Source organism: Leucopleurus acutus (genome assembly GCF_964270905.1).
Source record: "Leucopleurus acutus genome assembly, chromosome: 6".
In the NCBI taxonomy this organism is placed as follows: domain Eukaryota; kingdom Metazoa; phylum Chordata; class Mammalia; order Artiodactyla; family Delphinidae; genus Leucopleurus; species Leucopleurus acutus.
Window position 1 is genome coordinate 74330890 of NC_139149.1, and position 11308 is coordinate 74342197.

Genomic DNA, 11308 nt, shown 5'->3' on the forward strand with positions numbered 1-11308 from the left:
AGAGTGCACAAAATTCTGCCCAGGAGAGCCAAGATCAAGGGGTGAGTGGTTTGCTTTAGGAAACAATTCTACCAAAAACCACATCGGAAGAGAAGTAATTTAAAGTGTTTAAGACATTAAGTGCACCACTGACTCCAAACTGCCATTTAGTATGCTTTGTATTATAGGATAGAAAAGCTACCCTCCATCTGTGGAATGTTAAGCTGACACCCAAGACAATCAAAGCCTCCCATATTCAATATCCCACTATTTTCTGGTTGTACCAAAAAATAAACAACCAGCAAATGATTTCACCTCTTAAAAAAAAGCATTTACACTTAAAAAAATGGAATGAGGTGGGATTCCTTCCTTTTAAAAAATGTTTCTAGAGCTACTAAAAAACCTGCATTTACAAAAGAGTTGATAAAAATATTTTTCTGGACTGTACAAGAAGGGAGACAGGGGCCCCTGATAGGACCAGGTGTGTGATATTAATCAGACTTGGCTTCTTTCTCTCCTGCTTCGTCAGAAGCTGGGCTCTCCTCATTTTTAGTCTCTCCATTTTCTGCAGGTAAGTCTTCTTTAGTCTCTTGGTTAACCACTTCAGCCTGTTTTCCCTTTGCTCCCCTTTTCCCTTTTGTTTGCACTTTTTTGTCGGAAGATTTATCCTTTCCTGCCGCCTTTTTTGGCTTCGTTTTCACTTTTGCAGGAGCTGGTGTAGCTGACAACCTCGCCGACCTCCTCTTGGGCTCCTCCTTCGCCGTCCCCTCGGGCGCAGCTGACCTTCCTCTGGGGCATCGTGGCGGCGGGGCGGGCGCGTGCCCGGTGCCTGGGGGCCGCGGCGCGCCGAGAGCCTTCGCGAAGCTGGGGGGCTTGGCCGCTGCCGCCCCAATAATCTGTTTTCTAATGCCTCAAATTTTTTTGACAGAGTTAACTGGAAGGCTTAGTATTTGTTTGGGATTTTGGTTTTGTTTTGGCTTATTTTGTTTACATATTTTTAAGCAACAGAATAAAATAGCCGAATTGAAATAATATTCTACTAAATTAATCATTTGGTTGAATTAATTGACCAATTTTAATCATGAAAGTGTTATTAAATACAGTGTAAAGTGCCCTAACTGAAAATTAAACTTGCTCGAAATATGGAAATTTAGAAAATATAATTATATGCATTACCTGTATACAGCAAAGTTTGCATATCATTAATATACCCTCATCAGACAAGAAGGTAATACCATGCGGGCCGTTTAAGTAACCTGACAATACGGTGCGCTTTTAAAAGCTTTGAATACATGGAACTATACAGAATAATATTTATGTTACTAAACAGTGTGTAACGATGCGTGGCTCTTGAGTGCCACATCAATTGTTATTTAGGTTTTTAGCTTGTTCAGAGACGATTTCTTACAAGGATCAGGAAAGAAGCCAGACGGAGATCATGTTAGGCTGATGCTTGTCCCGGCAGATGGCCAAGTACCTTGTGTTGGTTTTCAGAGCCCCCTTCCCTTTGCCTGACCTTCCCTAGGTGTATTCCCCATCTGTGCCTCCCTAGTGCCTCCCACCATACAACTTCTCTCACTATCAAAGCAGCCTCCCACCCCTCACCTAAACCTGCTCCAGGAAATGATGGCATAGACTCACTTTCATGTATAAATAGCTGACAAAGCTTCCCTTGTTATCATTCCTGAGTTATATAAATTTTAGGTAAACAACAAATAAGCAAAGAGCATATTTGCGAAGATAAGCAAATAAGCATATTTAATTCTTAAATTTCAGGGTCCTGGCAAGTGAAAAAAGGATTTTTGCAGGATGGTGTGGGAACAGGGCGGGCGAGGGGTGGGTGTCTTCTCAGCGAAAAGGATAGGGGAAGCTTAGTAATCTCAAATTATTTTCAGAATTGCAGTAAATATTCCTATGTACTTAGGTCAGGTGAAACATTTCCCCATAAAATGTGACTGCTGGTATTTGCTTATATCAAATAGCTGAACAAGAGTCTGACCTACAGCTTGATAACTTAAACCATAATTATTTACCAGCCTCATCTTATCCTGAGTCACACCACCCCCCAAATTACGGCAATCTAGAGATAAATATTTGGTTGTCCACTGCATGTCGATGTTCACCTGTCATCTTTCACTCTATCCCTGTTGCCTATTTCACCCTGTCAACCCGATGCCTTGGCTCATACACGAAAGAGAAGAATTCCATTTTCTCATCCTAGCATTAAAAGAACGAAAATAGTAACTTTGTACTAGGCTAAGCAAGGAACAGGTCGAGAGACAAAGGGCCGGAAAATATGTGAGAATTAAGAGAATTGCCAAGAAAGTACTGAAGTCTCCTGATATGATGAGGCTGTTTGCTAAATCCTTCCAATGCTTCATGAACTATATAAAGAAAGAGCAACTTCCAGAGCAGCCTTAGCCAAAATTCCAGTTCCTGTCTCTTGTCTCTGGCAATGGACCCAGAAAACAGTGTAAGATGCATCCACCAGGTTTGCCAGCAGCTGTACAGCTAATGAGAGATGTTCACTATGTTTAATCATATATGTTCAATTGTGAGCACCAAGGGTCACTGGCATTTTAGGCTGCATTCCTCCCATGTAGTTTCCTTCCTCCCTCCCTCCCTTCCTCCCTCCCTCCCTTCCTCCCTCCATTCCTTCCCTTCCTTCCTTCTTTCCTTCTATTTTAAAAATATTTTCTATTTTCTTGTTTTCTATCACTTCAACCCAGTGGCCGTTCAGTGACCCCTACTGTGGTTCTGTTTTCCAGGAAAGGCCACATAAACAGGGCAAGAGCTCCCAAGAATTTATGGGGAAAGAGGAGCATTGCCTTGAATGGGTAGGAAGTTTTAAAATAAGCTGTGTCTGGGAGAGTCTAAAGGGTTCTCCCTAACCCAATGCCACTTCATTTCCATGACAGAGGCTACCACAGGTTGCAGGTTAAGAATTCAGATGAACCACACATGGGCAGACCTCCTGGATGAGGTAAAGAAAGACATCTTTTTTTCTGACAAGCCTCAATAAACCAGAATAAAGTTGTAGGATGTCCTTCACACAGACTAACAGAAACAAACAAAAACAACGTTTAATAGAAAGCAGCATAGTGCAGCAGGAAAAGCAGTTGCTGTGGAAACAGGAGGTGGGATTCTAATTGCTAGTGAGCTGTATAGCCTCAGATGTGTTGCTTACTCTGTGGCCCTGCTTCGCCAACTGCAAATCAAGTGAGCTGTGTTCAGGGATCATGGCTTTTTTATTGTTTAAACACTTCATGATACTAAGACTAGAAAAGTTGATTTAAACATCCTATGTGTATTACATTTCTATTGCTGCGTAACAAATTACCACAAATTTAGCAGCTTAACACAACATACATTTAATATCTCATAGTTTCCACGGGTCAGGAGTCAGGACTCAGCAAGGCTCTACAAGGCTGCAGTTTAGGTATGGACTGGGGCTCAATTCTCATCTAGAAGCTTAGTTCTCATATGGAAGCTCAGCTGGTGATCTGCTTCCAAGCTCATGAGGTTGTTGGCAACGTTCAGTTCCTGTGGTTGTAGGACTGAGGGTCCTGACTTCTAGCTGGATGTCAGCTGGAGGCCACTGTCAGTATCTAGAAGCCAGCTACAGTTCTTTGCCAAAGGGCTTTCTCCAGAGGCCCTCTGATAGCATGGCAGCTTGCTTTTTCAAAGCTAGCAAGGGAGAAAGAGAGAGAGCCTACTAGCCAGATGGAGTCTTATATGATGTAATCACAGAAGTAACATCCCATCACCTTTGCCATGTTCTGTTGGTTAAAAGTTAGTCACAGGTCCCAGCCACACTCAAAGGGAGGGGATTAAGCAAGCACATGAACACCAGAACGCAGTGGTCAGGGGGACCACCTTAAAGTCTGTCAGCCACACTTCTGTATTTTTCCCACACTCTGTCCTTCAGCAGATCCTATCAGTTCAACATTCAAGACATACTCCAAATGTGCCACTTTTCATCGCCTCCATTTCCAACCCAGCCTCCCTAGTCTACGTCATCATTTTCTGTCATTAACATTACTGCTAAAATCTCTTAAATTGTTTCCCTCTCTCTTGCCCTATTAGCTTAAAACCTTCCAGTGGACTTCCTGTTATATGTGGAATAAAATCCAAATGCCTTACTTGCATGACCTGGCCCCTGACCACTTCTGTGATCTCATCTGCTTCTGTTCTCCACCTTTTCTCACTCCACGTCTGCTACCACCAAGCCCATTCCCACCTCAGGACCTTTGCACATGCTTTCTCCTGACAGAAATAGTCTTCCTTTAGATCTTTACTTGGTGGTTCCTTCTCTTCATCCATTCCTCACTCAAATGCCGCTTCCTCACAGACCTTCCTAACCACTCTACGTGAGTTAACCAACCCTTGCCCTATTCCAGGCATGCTCTGTCCTGATACTCTGATTTATTTTCTGCATAGAACTTACTGGTATGTGAAATACGTGTTTTATTGTTCAAAATTTGTGTCCTCCACTTAGAATGTAATGTCCATGAGGACAAGTCACTGTATCTCCAACAGTGCCCAGTATCACAAATATTGAATGAAGAAAACATAGAAAAACCAAATTTTTAAAATTAATTTAATAATATTGGTTATCTGGAAGTTTACTATATTGTCCTTAATTTTTTCAGTTTGCCATGGACCAATGACAGGTTTATCAGTAACTGCCACCTATTTCTGCCCAGCTTTTTGAAGACCATTACCTTATTTTATCAACTCCATAGCAATCGTTTCCATGAGGAAGCCCCTGTACTGAGTCTCAATACCTGGTGAGTGCTTGGGAAATAGATATCTTGAGTGACGGACTCACAAGCTTTCCATCAAGACGTACAGGAGGCGAGCGCGAGGGGCGGAGCCTGCCCGGCGAGCGCGGAGAACGCGCGGTGTGAGTGCCCAGGAGAAAGGAAGGCGCTCCAGTTCCGGGTCAGGCCCTTCGCCCTCCTCCCTCGCCCTCTGGCCTCCGGCAGGGCGAGTAGCAGCGGCGCCGGGGCGGCGGCGGCAAATCTGAATGCGGTGAGGGAGACCATGGAGAAATCTCTGCTTGAGATTTCAAGAATTTTGAATACTGGATTAGATATGGAAACTCTTGTCTATATGTGTACGGCTCTGTGAACAAGGAATTAACCCAGAAGCTTTATCATCAGTTATTAAGGAATTTCTCAAGGCCGCTGCAGCATTAAAGGCTGCTGAAAATACGACGAGCTGACTTTCTGAAGAAATCCTGATGAGATATGTCAAGCTCTGCAGGAGGACTGAAGATTGCATTGTAGTTAAGAATGTACAATGAAATCACTGCATGTAGCAATGTGGAAACATTGTCCTTTTTAAAAGAATGATAAAACCATAGCTTTATAAATCAGTGGAAAGTGGCTTACGGAGAAAACTATCAGTTGTGTTTACACCACATCTTATTTTCTTTTAACAGTTCTAATGCTTTGGCACGGCTGTGTTCATATTCACGTGTTCCTTATTTATAGCTCTGATAGCTTTAATTTTCTAAGCAGTCTATCAGATGTGCACACCAGCTGTGCCTGAAGTATAGTGAAACCCATCCGTAGTAATGTTGTAGTTATGACTTGTTGACATTTCCATTATAAACTTTAATTTTGAATTGTTTATGCAAAATAAGTGGATTTATGTTGTATTAGGCTGAAAGTTGACAATTTCAGCTACCGTTGTGGATTTTGACTTAGATTCAGTATGCATATCAGAATCTTGTTTTTTATAAGAGTATGGAAAAACATTTGTAAACTGCACTTTAACAAAGAATATTTAGTTTTTTTAAACAAAGTTTGACTGGCAGTTAATAGTGTGAAGCAGATCATATTTGTATTAATTGGAAAATGAAACTTAGAAACTTAGATTTTAAAAGTAATAACAGTGCTTAGCTTACCATTATCATTTGAATCATTTAAATTTAGTGAGAATATTAATTGAGAATGTTTTTCTTTCTAATTTTTATACTCTGTAAATAACGGCCTTAAAAATAATAATGCATAATGAAACAATTCCAACATGAAAAGTCTTTTTTACTTTCGTTACATAAAAATAATTTGAGTGCTAACTTAATATACCTTGAGTGGTTATCTAGTAAATCACTAAATAGATGGTGTCACTCAATGAAGAATGTTATTATTTTCTGAAGGAATAAAGATTTCCAGTAATTAAACATAAACTAAATAATCAAGTGTTCTGTATCAGGAATTCTAAATGTGCCTTTCTAAGATCATTTTTATGTGTCATTATTTTTACCCTTAAAGTTTTAACAAATCGAAGTGATGGTTCAAAGTAAATTTTAGAAAACTTAGCATGGATTCTGTTCCTATAACAGAATCTCAGTGGAATATTTTTCCCAAGACTAATACAAATTTAATCTGATTTTTTAAGACTGTTAGCTTCCATTTAAATGATAGTATAGGGACTTCCCCGGAAATCCAGTCCAGTGGATTTAAATGATAGTATAGGGACTTCCCCGGAAATCCAATCCAGTCCAGTGACTCCACCTTCCAATGTAGGGGGTGCGGGTTTGATCCCTGGTCAGGGAACTAAGATCCCACGTGCCGTGGGATGCAGCCAAAAATTAAAAAAAAAAAAAAATGATAGCACAAGCATATACTCTTTGGTAGCATTTTTTGTTCTTCAGACAAACCAAAGTGATTTTAATAAGGCTTAGTAATATTTAATGGCAACCTTCTGTTCTATTTAAAATATCTAGTCTTTTGACCACTTTGACTTTTTAAATACATGACATCTTTACCAAATGCACTGAAGGTCTATTATAGGGAGAACTGGTTGGGAGACAATAAAAGTTTTGATTGTAAGTCATTCGTTTAATTAAAAAACATTGCAAATACTGCATGTTGTTATTTATATAAAATCAGAAAAAGGACATTCTTGTCAAGTTCCAAAATTTGTATATACTTTTAGGTCATAAGAGTTAATAGTTTTATTTATGACTTTGTGGATTATGTTATTTATGTGTGAAACAAAGCAGGAAAATATACTGAAAAGGAGTTATGTTTGTAGAGGACTTTTTAATGTGTTACATTTCTTAAATGTAAACATATATTTCTAATGCATACTTAAGTAATGTTTAAGGAAACCAAAGTAATGCATTGTTGTGCATGTTGGCAGTGTCAAAAATAAAACCATTTTGGTGGTAAAAAAAAAAAAAAGACGTACAGGAGGCAATGACCCAGGCATTAGGAAGAGACACCTCTTCCTCATTTAGGAGAAACTCCTAAAATCAGTCATTTCTATCTTTAGTGAGCAACTGATATGCAAAGGAGGTAGGATGATATGGTGGAAAGAACACTGGTCCAGGAGCCAGGAGACCTGAATTCTAGACCTGATTCTGTAGCAACAAAAAGCAATTTAGCATGTCACATATTTGCCCCGAGCCTCATTTTCCTCATCTATAAAAAGACAGAGTTCAGCTAGATGACTTCTAAGATCCTCTCGAATATTAGAATATTTTTTGAAATCTATGAGTTCCACCAATCTATAAGATTCTATAAAAGGGCAGCTGCTGAGTTGAGTTACTGAGCAAAAGTCTGACCAACTAATTACAGCACCTGTAGAAAGGAAGAAAAATGACCAACAATGACAACAGTAACAGCAACAGCAAAGATGGTTCATCCTGTTCCTCAGAAATTTGTCACACTGTCTTTCCATTAACAGTCCTGTTATAGCTGCTGACACTTGTCTTCCAGCCTAGTCATATGTTACCATCTCAACAATAAACACCTGAGCCAAAGGACTAGTAGTTGCTTCAGTTATCCATATCATATTCTAAAAGCTCCTTATACTCCAGCTACCCAGTTTGGAATTCTGGCAGCACAGAGGAAAACCTTCTTTTATCTAGTCCACAGAAATAATGTATTAAGACAGAAAACAGATTTACCAATTTGAGGGCCAACAAACTAGTTGGATGACGTAGACATGGCTTTCTAGAAAGCTTTGGGAATCTTAATTTTCTAGTAATGATATGCGGCCTATATACATAACACTTCAAAGTGATTCCACATGCCATGTCATTTGTCTTTCCTTTCATAAAATTGTACTATTTAAGCTCATTTGCAGTCCATACTAACACATTGCATGATACTCTAAGAAAAGCAATAGTAAAAGGTTAAAGTTACTTAAGAGGAAATTCATCTTTTTTTTTTTTTTTTGGCTGTGTTGGGTTTTCGTTGCTGTGCACGGGCTTTCTCTATTTGCGGTGAGCTGGGGCTACTGTTCGTTGCGGAGCATGGGCTCTAGGTGCGCAGGCATCAGTAGTTGTGGCTTGTGGGCTCTAGAGCTCAGGCTCAGTAGTTGTGGTGCATGCGCTTAGTTGCTCCACGGCATGTGGGATCTTCCCGGGCCAGGGCTCGGAGCCATGTCCCTTGCATTGGCAGGCAGATTGTTAACCACTGTGCCACCAGGGAAGCCCCGTTTTTTAGTTTTTATGGGTTGCCTAGTATCCATGTGAATTAAACAAATGCTCTCCTAAAGAAATTAACGTTCAGTTTGATTATGCTTAATTTGCTTGAGGTTAGACCAGTTATAAAGACAGCCTAGGGTAGGTTCCTCAAAGATAAAACTATCAAATTTGGCCTTCTACTTTAGATAGCACTGTGGTTTGACATAAATAATGGACCTGAGGAAAACACACAGGAGCAACTGACACAAAAAGACTTACAAAATCTGGCAGACAATGCAAAAATAATGCTTCTTGGAAAAATAAACTTGCTTTTTAAAAAGCCCTTGAAATCAATTCTAAAATAAGAAACAAAAAGGCAAATATTTTATTTCACAATCTTCAAATATTTCATGACTGCGCCATTGGAGTTTCTGATTCATTCCAATGACCATCTTCCTCTGCCTTTGCCCTCACTTTGAAAGGCTTCAAAATGTGTACAGACCACCCAGGCAGAGTTGATGTTGAAGTTGGGAAGACCACACTTCCCTGCAGGCCGCTTCAGTCTGCCATCCACATGCTAATGAATGACTAAAACAAAGTATATGAGGCCTGAGAGAAAAATGCAAGAAAAATTACAAATATAACACTTTCCCATGTAATTCAGACAACAGAGAAAGAAAGAGAAGGGGACTGATGTGGCGAGAAGGCATAAATGTGAACTGACCAGGTCAGAAAGGCCTGTGTTGGCAGTGAGAAGTGATGTGAAGTGTGTGTGTGCTTTAATCACTATCAGGTGAGTAGATAACAGCCTCCATCTTCTTGTTCATTTTACCTGAGTGTTCACAGATTGGTAACTGAGAGTGCAAGACAGATGTTCTCTTCCAGAGGATCATTTTCAAATCACAGCTTATTCATCACACGGAATGATTCTAGAACACTCTAAAAGGTGTTCATCAAATTAAAATGCCTCAGCTCTCTCATAAGGGCATCAAGCACTGTTGCTATGGCAACAATGCTAATGCTGGAGGTGGGGGAACCCCACTGTGATGATGTGGTTAATTTAAGGCTGTAGGAATTCACTGTGATCATGTGCCCCAAAGTGTCTGGATGTTAAGATTATTTTGAAAGCTCTAGAACGTGCTATTGTAAAACTCTCAATTTCTGCCTTCTAGATTGAAGTCCTACAATTGTTTTTGGCCAAAAAGAACCACTCCCAAGAGTCTTTTACTCACACAGCTGAAGAAATTTCCTTCATCTTTCTCTGGGGCCTGGATTCCAAGGCATGGAGATGCCAAGGGGCAAGGGTGAACAGGCCTCTGCTCTGTGAAGCATACCTGAGATCCAGTCATTTAATCAACTTTGGGCTCATGCGTACACCAGTGACCTGACAGCTTGACGGTGTTTCTGAGAGAAGAGCTGAGGGAAGGGACAGTAGTGTTCCTTTCCAAGGCCACAGCAATGGTGTGAGCAGTGATTCCAAAGGACACCTGAGGCTGCTGGAGCAGTGACCTTCACAAAGGCCACTGGTGGCAAGGCAGCAACAGACTGTGATACCAAAAGGCTGATGTGGGAGAACCTGAGTTCTTGCTCTCAGGCACATTTGATGTGGGGCTTTGAGACTCTCCCAGTGGTATTTGCAGAAAGAAACCAGGTGAAGGTTGGACTTGGGGCAGTCACATAGGCTGGAAGTTTGTGTCATAATAATTTGGATATAAAGGGGGAATTGTGACCTTATTTTAGTCATAGGCTACAGAGACCAGGGACATACACTCCAACATCTACATAAGCTCCTTGAGGGCAGAGGTCTCTGTGGCTTAGTTTATTTACAAATATGGGTAAAAGTTGGGTTTGAGGATTAAATTCATGTATAATTTATACAAATATAGTTTTATATTTGTATCATATAAATTTGTTATATTTATATATTACTGTGTTTATTATATATTTATATAAATTTTATATTATATAAGATACTTCTATAAGAAATTAAATTACACAGATATAAAAATCATTAAGTATCTGGCCATAAGAGATCAAGAAATAAGTAATAGTGTACAAATTTATATATTTACTCCCCAGGAGAGAAGGAAGAAAGGGAGGGAGGGAGAGAGAAAGAAAAAGAGAAAGAAAAGAGAGGGATGGGGCTTCCTGGTGGCGCAGTGGTTGAGAGTCCACCTGCCAATGCAGGGGACACGGGTTCGCGCCCCGGTCTGGGAAAATCCCGCATGCCACGGAGCGGCTGGGCCCATGAGCCATAGCCGCTGAGCCTGCGCGTCTGGAACCTGTGCTCCGCAACGGGAGAGGCCACAACAGTGAGAGGCCCGCGTACAGCAAAAAAAAAAAAAAAAAAAAAGAGAAAGAGGAATGGAGGGACAGAAGAAGAAAGAATGACTGCATGAACAAGCAAATATTCCCCTGATGTGTCTAGAGAACAACAAGAATCCCTGAATATGCAGGGGAATGTTATTAGAGAAATAGTACAGAAAGTACCCAAGTAAATAAAACAACTCCATATGACATACATAAATCCACCCCCTATTTTAGTTGTTGACACTTAACACTTTAGTTCCTACATCCACAAATAGTACGTGACTGACGGAGCCGTGCAACAGGAGCAGCCGCAGGTCACCCCAGATCACAAGGCCTTCCTGGGCCTCTCACTGGGGCATGCCTGTATTTCCAGCCTTTGACACGGCCCTGAGGAGGCAGCTAGTGGGAGACAAGATGGTGGCTCAGGCTCACGTACACAGCAAGGCAGAAACAGACTACCTTCCTCTTGTCCACTGCCATTCCTCTGAGTGCTCTGTGGAAAGGTGGTGTCCTGATCCTACCTATAACAGCAGGGTTGAGCAAGGCTGATGTGACACAGGGTCTGCCCTGGCCCTGCTCCACCCCCACGATCTC

At 40.9% G+C, this 11308-nt stretch overlaps 2 pseudogenes across 2 annotated transcripts; one reads left to right on the forward strand and one right to left on the reverse strand.

Moving 5' to 3' along the window:
- Positions 1 to 470: 470 nt before the first annotated feature.
- Positions 471 to 777, reverse strand: LOC309962826 (non-histone chromosomal protein HMG-14-like; annotated as a pseudogene). The gene has a single exon. The product of its transcript is annotated as a non-histone chromosomal protein HMG-14-like (transcript).
- Positions 778 to 3020: 2243 nt separating this feature from the next.
- Positions 3021 to 5206, forward strand: LOC309963285 (annotated as a pseudogene). The gene is made up of 2 exons: positions 3021 to 3116; positions 4834 to 5206. The product of its transcript is annotated as an uncharacterized misc_RNA (transcript).
- The last annotated feature ends 6102 nt before the right edge of the window (positions 5207 to 11308 follow it).